Source organism: Topomyia yanbarensis, chromosome 2, assembly GCF_030247195.1.
Source record: "Topomyia yanbarensis strain Yona2022 chromosome 2, ASM3024719v1, whole genome shotgun sequence".
Taxonomy (NCBI): domain Eukaryota; kingdom Metazoa; phylum Arthropoda; class Insecta; order Diptera; family Culicidae; genus Topomyia; species Topomyia yanbarensis.
This window is the reverse complement of record NC_080671.1, coordinates 296,204,129-296,215,388: the sequence shown is the minus strand read 5'-3', so window position 1 is coordinate 296,215,388 and position 11,260 is coordinate 296,204,129. Positions and strand designations below refer to the sequence as shown.

At 43.6% G+C, this 11,260-nt stretch overlaps 1 protein-coding gene across 5 annotated transcripts in view; it reads right to left on the bottom strand.

The window, feature by feature from the left end:
* LOC131683312 (alpha-tocopherol transfer protein) overlaps positions 1-11,260 on the bottom strand; it is a 265,987-nt gene that overhangs the window by 201,509 nt on the left and 53,218 nt on the right. The gene's annotated exons all lie outside the window — the stretch shown is intronic.

Here is an 11,260-nt window from a genome sequence, read left to right as displayed (position 1 = left end):
TTAAACGGTTGTCTACTATCTACTGAGTAGGGAAACCTAACCTGCCTAAATTGTAACCTCGTTGGATTTATTGAAAAGTTAGGAAACTAATTTGTAAGTAATTCTTTAATTATAATGAATTCAAGAATAAAGTAATTATGATTTTGCAGTCGAGTTGCGGAAAACCGAACTTCGGGAAGTTTTATAACAGTTCCCTTTTTGTGCCATTTAGCACTACTTCCTTGATAAGCCATTCATCTCCCCAACTTGTTCGCGAATTGCTCGTTGTAGTCCCCGACGATGGAGCTGACGTACTCCGACGGCGAGTTTCACGGAGAGAGAAGTTCTCCCGAACCGAGCCAATCAGCTAGGTACCGAGGTGAGTTCGGCGATTCCGGTGAAGCAGGGCGTCCGGTACACTGGTGCCCCGATGACCCGCGACTGGTGGTGTCTCGTCGCGGTCTACTCAGTCAAGTCACCAGCGGTAAATCTAGCTTACGCTGACGAAAGAATTTCTCCCAATACCGATTCTTCTTTGGTTTTCTCTATATTTCTATCGGAATAACCGGTGGGGTGCAGTGGTCGGTCTGGTGGTTCCGGATGGAGCGTGGCCTCCGGTTCACTGGCGTTTCGATGAACCATACTCGGTGCTCTGTTGCAGTCAACTCGACTAGTCCTCGGCAGTGGATCTAGCTTATTTCTGCGGAGAGTTCCCTGGCGGTGATTGATCTCCCGAAACGGTTGCTCGATGTTCATCACGCCGTTTCCGCTGTAAGACGGTCGTGATCTACATCATAACTCTGTTGACTACGTTTCACGTCTTTACGTCGGTTGTCATTCTGTAGGCTACATTATCTGGGTTTATGTCCAGTCCTCCCGTTTTAAGTAGCTTCTTGCACGTCGCTTTAAACCTCGGACGTTCGAAGACCACATGCTCCGGTGTCTCCTCAACGTTCTCACACTCCTGGTACAATGGTGACGTTGCGTACCCGAGTCGATGAGGATACTTCCTGAAGTAACCGTGGCCCGACAGGAGCTGTTTCAGGTGGAAAATTATCTCTCTGTGCTTTCTATTGGCCCAGGTCGACAGGTTTGGGATGAGTCCGTAGGTCCACTTTCCTTTCTCCGTATTGTACCATTCCTGCTGCCACGTCACCATCGAATTGATTCTCATCATCTTCCTCACGTTTCTCACGTTTCATTGTTTGTAGCACTTAATGTCCTCCGCCAGAGCGATGCAGATAGGTATCACCTCGGCGATAACGCATACTGTCTCCGAAGATATTATTCTGTACGCAATCGCAACTCGTTCAACCACCATTCGGAACGTCATGTTCAGCTTTTCGCGATTCCGCTTGGTTTTCAGCGGCGCACTCCAGGCAGGATCCCCATATCACAGTATCGATGACGAAACACCAGATAACAGACCAACTTTTCACAGGTGTTATCAACGGTCGTCGATTATTGCTTCCAATTGCTTCAGTGCACGCTTCGATGCGATCACCTGCCCTTCGACGGTGATCTGTATCCGCTGAACCGCTTTGCAGTTGCTGATTAACAACACATCCGTCTTGTTGTGAGCTATTTGCAACTTGACCCCGTTCATCCAGCTCTTGATCGCGTCTCTTGTCTCCGTCACCGACACCTCCACTTCTCCAAGTGTCACACTCATCACCTTTAGTGACACGTCGTCCGCGAAACGCACGATTTTCACTTTCCCGGGCAGCCGCAGTGTTAAAACCCCATCGTACATCCTGTTCCAAAGAGTGGGACCGCGAATGGAGCCCTGAGGAACGCCGGCTGCGACTCGCATTTACTTCTGCCCTTCGTTTGTCTCGTATAACAGTATCTACTCTGGAAGTAGCTCTTCATGATCTAGCTCATTCTTCTGTGCAGCGAGGCGGTTTTGACATATACGAGGCTGGATGGTCCGGTGACTTCCCTGAGTTTGGCAAGAACACCAGCTTCTGTACCTTCCACATTTCGGTACATTGCCATCATCTAAACACTTCTGCAGTAGCATCTTGTTCGGATATGCCAGGATCGCAGCTTTCAGCACCACGTTTGGTATTGCATCCGGATTGGGGACTTTCTTTGATTTTAGTCGCATCGACGCTTCTTTGAGCTCGTCGATAGTCGCTTGCCACTCGGCAGTGTTTGCTTCTTCTTCTTCGCCGTACGATGTCGGTGACTAAGTAGTTGGATCGTACTTCAGGAAGAGGCGTTCAACGATTATCTTTAGCTTACCCGGGCATATTTCAGATGATGTCTACGAGCCCTCATCTTCTTTCGTGACAACTCAGTACGCGTCCCTCAGGGATTGATATCTACTCCTCAGCACAGCTGCTTATGGCAAACTTGCTTGCTAAGCTGGTTTTAAGGCTACCTACCAGTGCTGGGAAAATCATAATCAAAAAAACCGCAATCATGGCTGATAATTATCGTTTATGATTTTTTCGAAAATTCTCACTGCCGATAAAATCATGCCGTGATCACTCTCTTGACTATCAAAAGATCATCTCACAAAAATCACTACCGATTTTTTCTTGCCCTCTATCAGTGGTGATTTTGATCTGTGGTTGAATTTGATAATTGAGAGGGTGATCACGGCATGATTCTATCTGCAGCGAGCAATTCGGAAAAAATCACAAGTGAGCATTATCAGCCATGATTGCGATTTGATTTGATTCTTGGATCAATGATCATTATCTATTTTCGAACATTATGGATATGTTAGGGGTGTCAATGAGCCAAGCTGAAATTTTTTTCAACTTTTTGGGAAAGTGTTTTATATTGAAAGGCAAGTTGAGGGCTTTTGAAAATCAATAGTTTTGAACATTTTCAATGCACAGGGGGTTCCGCCGATGTGTCAAAATGGAATTTTCAGTCTCTACGCATCGCTCGATCGAGATAGAAGTGTTTTGTTTTCGGTCTGTTGGAAAAAAACAGTGCAGTAATCCGCGTTCAAGGTTATTTTGCCATTCTCTGCCTCTTCGAGGTTTGGACTTTTATTTTCTTTTGTGCGTGTGTTAACCGTTAGACCACATTCCTCAACCTTTTGTTCGTAAAGCGAGGATTGAACAATAACCAGCTATTTAAGCTGGACTAGTGCGTCGTGGGAAACGAGTATACAGATAAGTGAAATCCACCTTTTTGATACATTTACGGCTTTTTCCCGTCTGCGCGGGTGCTGACCCCGTGCGTTGACGGTGTCGATGGCTTCCTCCCCGGATGGCCAAATGGAGATCGAGTCGACTCCTAAGGCTCTCCCCCGACCCAAACAATATCCAGAGCTCTCGACCGGTCCCTTTGTGGTCTTCTTTCGGCCCAAAACAAAATCGCTGAATCTATTACAGATTTCAAAAGACCTAACGGAACGGTTCTCGGCTGTGACCGAAATAAAAAAGGTCCGCTCAGACAGGCTGAGGGTCGTGCTGACTAACTCAAGACCGCATACTTCAGCCAGTGAAAATACTCGAGTGCAAGCGTTTGCACTCAGTAGTAGTTGCGGGGGATGGTTCAAAAACGTACCCCCAATCAAACTCTTATCGGTTGACCTTCGCTGGTACCGCTTTGCCAAATTACGTCCTCTTGCACAAGGTTCGTCTGCCTGTGCGTCTGTTTGTGCCGCGGGTCATGAATTGCACAAAGTGTAAACAATTGGGTCACACAGCCACCCATTGTAGCAATAAGGCCCGCTGTGGAAAATGCGGGGAGAATCATCTAGATGATTCGTGCAGTAAGAATGCTGAGAAGTGTCCTTACTGTGCAGAGAATCTGCATGATATCTCGGCATGTCCCGCGTACAAACTACGCGGGGATAAACTAAAACGTTCCCTTGCGGGACGATCCGAACGTTCTTTCGCAGAAATGCTAAAGAAAGCTACACCACCAACCTCAACAAACATCTATGCTCACTTGCCTCCTAACGAGGGCGAGGCTGATGACCCACAAGAGGGAACATCTACTAGGGCGCCTAGAAGTTATAGGAAGAGGAGGAACATTTCCTCTCCTAAAGTTCGTTGTAAAGGCCAGAAGGTATCCCTTGACGGGACTCCGAAAGTCACATCTATTGGAAGTGTTGCAACCAAACCGAAGCAATTATCTCCTGGTCTCGGAGGATTAAACTCAGAGAAGGAGTTCCCAGCACTTCCCGGAACATCAAAAATCCCAAGTGTTCCTCTGTTTCAGTTCGAGAATAATCGCGGCACTGGAATTATCAAACTCTCGGACATTGTGGACTGGATAATAAAAACTTTCAATATAACTGATCCTATTAAAAGTCTTATGTTAGCTTTTCTCCCTACAGTAAGAACATTTTTGAAGCAGTTGACTGCTAAATGGCCCCTCCTTTCAGCGATTGTATCCTTCGATGGCTAACTCATCGAACGAGGTCACGGATTTGATCACTGTTCTACAGTGGAATTGCAGAAGTATCATCCCGAAAATCGATTCCTTCAAAATTTTAATAAATAATTTGAGTTGCGATGCATTTGCATTATGTGAAACTTGGTTAACTTTCGACATAGAACTCAACTTCCACGACTTTAATATTATTCGCCTGGATCGAGACACCCCCTATGGAGGAGTGCTTTTGGGGATCAAAAAGCGCTATTCCTTCTACAGAATTAACCTTCCCTCGATAACAGGTATTGAAGTTGTCGCTTGTCAAGTAACAACCAAAGGCAAAGATCTTTGCATAGCTTCCATATATATTCCCCCCAACACCGCGATAGGGCATCGCCGGCTACATGACATCATAGAATCCCTGCCTGCACCGCGACTAGTTTTAGGCGACTTTAACTCTCATGGTGCGGAATGGGGTTGCCTTTATGATGATAATCGTTCCTCTTTAATTCACAATATTTGCGACAACTTCAACATGACAATTCTAAACACGGGTGAAATGACACGGATTCCTCCCCCACCAGCGCGCCCAAGCGCATTAGATTTATCCCTTTGCTCGACCTCGCTAAAGTTAGAATGCGCGTGGAAGGTAATCCCTGATCCCCACGGTAGCGACCATCTGCCGATCGTAGTCTCAATCAATAACGGCTCAAGGCCATTGGAAACAATCAATATTTCGTATGACCTCACACGAAATATCGATTGGAAGAGCTATGCTGCCGCGATATCCGACAACATCGAATCTACTCAAGAACTTCCTCCGGAGGAAGAGTACAGCTTTTTGGCTGGCTTGATTCTCGACAGCGCGAATCAAGCTCAGACTAAGCCAGTACCCGGCGTGAACATACAAAAACGTTCTCCCAATCCCTGGTGGGATAAAGAGTGCTCAGACGTGTACGCAGAGAAGGCCGCCGCGTTTAAGACCTTCCGGAACGACGGATTACCCGCTAGTTTTCGACAGTACGCGACGTTAGACAAGCGAATGAAGAGTTTGATGAAAGCCAAAAAACGCGGTTATTGGCGCCGGTTCGTCGACGGATTAACGAGAGAAACATCGATGAGCACTCTTTGGGGAACAGCCCGACGTATGCGAAATCGAAACAGTACTAATGAGAGCGTGGAATATTCAAACCGTTGGATATTCGATTTCGCCAAGAAGGTTTGTCCGGATTCCGCCCCGGCACAGAAGATCTACCGCGCCGCGTCCCGTCACGATAACGCGAACGAAACACCTTTTTCGATGGTGGAGTTCTCACTTGCTCTCTTGTCGTGTAACAATAAAGCTCCAGGGCCAGACAGAATCAAATTCAACTTGTTGAAGAATCTGCCAGACTCTGCCAAGAGACGCTTGTTGAACTTATTTAATAAGTTTCTTGAGGCTAACATTGTCCCACAGGATTGGAGGCAAGTGAAGATCATCGCCATCCAAAAACCAGGAAAACCAGCCTCCGACCACAATTCGTATCGACCGATCGCAATGCTATCTTGTATCCGGAAGTTGTTCGAGAAAATGATCCTATCCCGCCTCGACAATTGGGTCGAAGCAAATGGCTTACTGTCAGATACACAGTTTGGCTTTCGCAAAGGCAAAGGGACGAACGATTGTCTTGTGTTGCTCTCAACCGAAATTCAAATGGCCTATGCTAGTAAAGAGCAGATGGCATCAGTGTTCCTAGATATAAAGGGGGCTTTTGATTCAGTTTCTATCAACATTCTTTCAGAGAAGCTGCACCAGCATGGTCTTTCAGCGACTTTAAACAACTTTTTACTAAACTTGTTGTCGGAAAAGCACATGCATTTTTCGCATGGTGACTTATCGACATCACGATTTAGCTACATGGGCCTTCCCCAGGGCTCATGTCTAAGCCCCCTGTTATACAATTTCTACGTCAACGACATTGATGAATGTCTTGACAATTCCTGCACGTTAAGACAACTTGCAGACGATGGCGTGGTGTCTGTTACGGGACCCAAAGCTGTCGATCTACAAGGACCATTACAGAATACCTTGGACAATTTGTCTGCATGGGCTATTAAGCTGGGTATCGAATTCTCCACGGAGAAAACTGAGCTAGTTGTATTTTCAAGGAAGCGTGAACCAGCACAACTACAGCTTCTATTAATGGGTCAAACTATCGCTCAGGTCTTCACAGTAAAATATCTAGGGGTCTGGTTCGACTCGAAAGGTACTTGGGGATGCCATATTCGGTATCTGAAACAGAAATGCCAGCAAAGGATCAACTTTCTTCGTACAATAATCGGAACATGGTGGGGTGCCCACCCAGGAGACCTAATTAGGTTGTATCAAACAACGATACTGTCGGTAATGGAATACGGATGCTTCTGCTTTCGATCCGCCGCGAACATACATTTCATCAAACTCGAAAGAATTCAGTATCGTTGTTTGCGTATCGCCTTAGGGTGCATGCAGTCGACCCATACGATGAGTCTCGAAGTCCTGTCGGGCGTTCTCCCGCTGAAAAATCGATTTTGGGAACTCTCATATCGATTGCTCATTCGATGCGATATCTTGAACCCGTTGGTGATTGAAAATTTCGAAAGGCTTGTTGAGCTCAATTCTCAGACCCGTTTTATGTCCCTGTACTTTGACTACATGGCGCAAAATATTAATCCTTCTTCTTACAATCCCAACCGTGTGCATTTCATAAATACTTCTGAATCTACTGTTTTCTTCGACACATCCTTGAAAGATGAGATTATTGGAATTCCGGACCACATACGCCCACAAGTGGTTCCAAATATTTTTTATAATAAATTCCGAGAAGTCGACTGTTCTAAGATGTTTTATACTGACGGATCAAACCTCGAAGGGTCCACTGGCTTCGGTATTTTCAATCAAAAGTTCACCGCCTCCTACAAACTCAATGACCCTGCTTCAGTTTACGTCGCAGAACTAGCTGCTATTCAGTATACCCTTGGAGTCATTGACACATTACCCGCAGACCATTACTTCATCGTCTCGGATAGTCTGAGTTCTATTGACGCTATTCGCTCGATGAAACATGGAAAGCATTCCTCGTATTTTTTGAGGAAAATACGGGAGCTACTGAGTGCTTTATCTGACAAATCTTTCCAGATTACCTTGGTGTGGGTCCCTTCTCATTGCTCCATTCCGGGCAATGAGAAGGCGGACTCCTTAGCTAAGGTGGGTGCCATTGAAGGTGACGTTTTTGAAAGACCAATTTGCTTCCACGAATTTTTCAGTATTACTCATCAGAGAACCCTCGAAAGTTGGCAAACCTCGTGGAGCAATGGGGAGCTAGGAAGGTGGCTACATTCGATAGTCCCTAAGGTATCGACGAAACCTTGGTTCAAGGGGATGGATGTGGGTCGTGACTTCATTCGTGTGATGTCCCGACTCATGGCGAACCATTACACGCTGGATGCACATCTCCGACGTATTGGGCTCGTGGAGAGTGGTATCTGCGCTTGTAGCGACGGTTATCACGATATAGAGCACATAGTCTGGGCGTGCACCGAGTACAGTTCCGCCAGGTCTCGGCTTATGGACACCCTCCGGGCCCGAGGAAGACCACCCAACGTCCCGGTTCGAGATGTGTTGGCAAGCCGCGATGTCCTCTATATGTCCCTTATATACACCTTCATAAAAACCATCAATATCCAACTTTAACTGCCCCTTTTCCTTATCATTCTCAGAAACGCTCTCTTCCACCTGTACCAAACACCCACGATGGTTTGATGCGACTCCAAGGCGACACAAAACATCCCTGTCGAATGAGCTAACCTAAAGCACGAACATCACACGCACAACTCGAAATGTAGCCGATCAACATCTGAGCCGCACTACGAAATCGTCTGGAGAAACCCCTGCCATCTTGAGAACGACCACCCGGCGTCCCAGTACATGATTCTTCCTGATGAAGGCCACCCTGATTCTGTAATCCATCCGTTGATCTCCCGAAGTCTGAAACTGAAATAATATTCTCCCCCTGCCATGTTTGTCCACCCTACTTCCCCTGACTCTTATACACAGAAGTAACACCCCTTCCCCCCCCCCCGCCCCCCCCAATATTTTCATGAAGCATTTAGCTCTTCTTGCCTTTTCTAGTTTTAACTATTATATTATATGATCTCGTTGAAAATGCCCAACTCTACTACCACATAAAATAACTCTAATTAATTTCTCCGAATCTTTACAAAATTTAATCACGCCCTCTAATTATTTCTACTTTTAAGATAGTCATAAAAATTTTCCCCCTTAGTTAAACATTATTTGCTCCAATAATCTCATTGCTAAAAATGTCAAACCATATTGCCATAAAAACTAAACGACCCCCTAATCTTACGAATTTCAAAAATTAATATGTAATCCCCTAGTTTTAAGTAATTTAAAATGTAAAACAAAAAATTGGCACCTTTAAGCTAACGCAAACCTGCCTTATCAAATAAACGAATTGAAAAAAAAAAATGGAATTTTTTTCAACTTTTTGGGAAAGTGTTTTATATTGAAGGGCAAGTTGAGGGCTATTGAAAATCAATAGTTTTAAATATTTTCAATGCACAGGGGGGTCCGCCGATGCATCAAAATGGAATTTTTTTCAATTTTTTGGGAAAGTGTTTTATATTGAAAGGCAAGTTGAGGCCTGTTGAAAATCAATAGTTTTGGACATTTTCAATGCAGAGGGGGGGGGGGTCCGCCGATGTGTCGAAATGGAATTTTGCTCAACTTTTTGGGAAAGTGTTTTATATTGAAGTGCAAGTTGAGGGCTATTGAAAATCAATAGTTTTGGACATTTTCAATGCACAGGGGGGTCCGCTGATGTGTCAAAATGGATTTTTTTAACTTTTTGGGAAAGTTTTATATTGAAAGGCAAGTTGAGGGCTGTTGAAAATCAATAGTTTTGGACATTTTCAATGCACAGGGGGGGGGGGGTCCGCCGATGCATCAAAATGGAATTTTTTTCCACTTTTTGGGAAAGTGTTTTATATTGAAAGGCAAATTGAGGACTGTTGAAAATCAATAGTTTTGAATATTTTCAATGCACAGGGGGGTCCGCCGATGCATCAAAATGGAATTTTTTTCAACTTTTTGGGAAAGTGTTTTATATTGAAAGGCAAGTTGAGGGCTGTTGAAAATCAATAGTTTTGGACATTTCCAATGCACAAGGGAGTCAGCAGATGTGTCAAAATGAAATTTTTTTCAACTTTTTGCGAAAGTGTTTTATATTGAAAGGCAAGTTGAGGGCTGTTGAAAATCGATGGTTTTGAACATTTTCAATGCACAGGGGGGTCCGCCAATGCATTAAAATGGAATTTTTTTCAACTGTTTTTTGGGAAAGTGTTTTATATTGAAAGGCAAGTTGAGGGCTGTTCAAAATCAATATGCTTGAACATTTTCAATGCACAGGGGGGTCCGCCGATGCACCAAAATGGAATTTTTTTCAACTTTTTGGGAAAGTGTTTTATATTGAAAGGCAAGTTGAGGGCTGTTGAAAATTAATAGTTTTGGACATTTCTAATGCACAGTGGGGTCCGCCGATGTGTCAAAATGGATTTTTTTTTAACTTTTTGGGAAAGTGTTTTATATTGAAAGGCAAGTTGAGGGCTATTGAAAATCAATGGTTTTAAACCACCGATGTGTCAAAATGGAATTTTTTTCAACTTTTTGGGAAAGTGTTTTATATTGAAAGGCAAATCGAGGGCTGTTGAGAATCAATAGTTTTGAACATTTTCAATGCACAGGGGGGTCCGCCGATGCATCAAAATGGAATTCTTTTCAACTTTTTGGGAGTGTTTTATATTGAAAGGCAAGTTGAGGGCTGTTGAAAATCAACAGTTTTGGACATTTTCAAAACTTTGATGTGTCAAAGTGAATTTTTTTTAACTTTTTGGGAAAGTGTTTTATATTGAAGGACAAGCTGAGGGCTGTTGAAAATTAATAGTTTCGGACATTTTCAATATACAGGGGGGTCCGTCGATGTGTCAAAATGGAATTTTTTCAACTTTTTAGGAGTGTTTTATATTAAAGGGCAAGTTGAGGGCAGTTAAAAACAATAGTTTTGGACATTTTCAATGTACAGGAGGCTCTGTCGAAGTATCTAATTGGGAATGATTTCAACTTTTTGGGAAAGTGTTTTATAGTGAAGGGCAAGTTGTTGGCAGATAAAAATCAATTGTTGACATTTTAAATGAGCTTGGGGTCTGTCAATGTATTACAAATATTAAACAGTAGGGGCTTTTGATAAATGTTTAAGCGAAGGAGACAGACCTCGAACAAATTTTCAAAGTAGATTTGTTTTTAAAAAGATGATTTTTTCACTGTGTGAAGGACGAGGTTCTATAATTGGCAAAATAGTAATTCCTTTCTGGAGCATATTTTTCTTGTCTTAGAGATGCAAAATCAGCAAAAACCAAAAAATCATTTATTTTAAATTTTGCGCTGGAAGACTCCCTTAAGGGAAATTTTTACGAAATAATCCGAAAGGATTACAAGGCTATGTCTAGGGACGATAGAATAATATTTTAATAGCTTCGATTTATTAAAAAGAAAGAAAAAAATATTAGAGGCGTGCACCCCGCCGCCGCCGATTGTAGGTAAAAATTAGAAGCGGCGCACCTCTAAAAACGTGTTTAATCCACCTAACAGTGTGATGAGACATTTCTTATAACTCTTATCACTCTTCGGATATTATATCGTTTGAGAGCATTTAGAACTTGATGCTTCGCGATGTTTTTGATAACACATACTACATGGGATAGTGGCAGGACTCAGAGAATCGCTCAAATCAGCATAGGACAACATCAGTGCTATAAATCTCAAACCAAATCAATGGGAAAGCGAAAAAATGGCCCATAAAATAGACATACCAACGAATTATTGTTAATGCTCTGT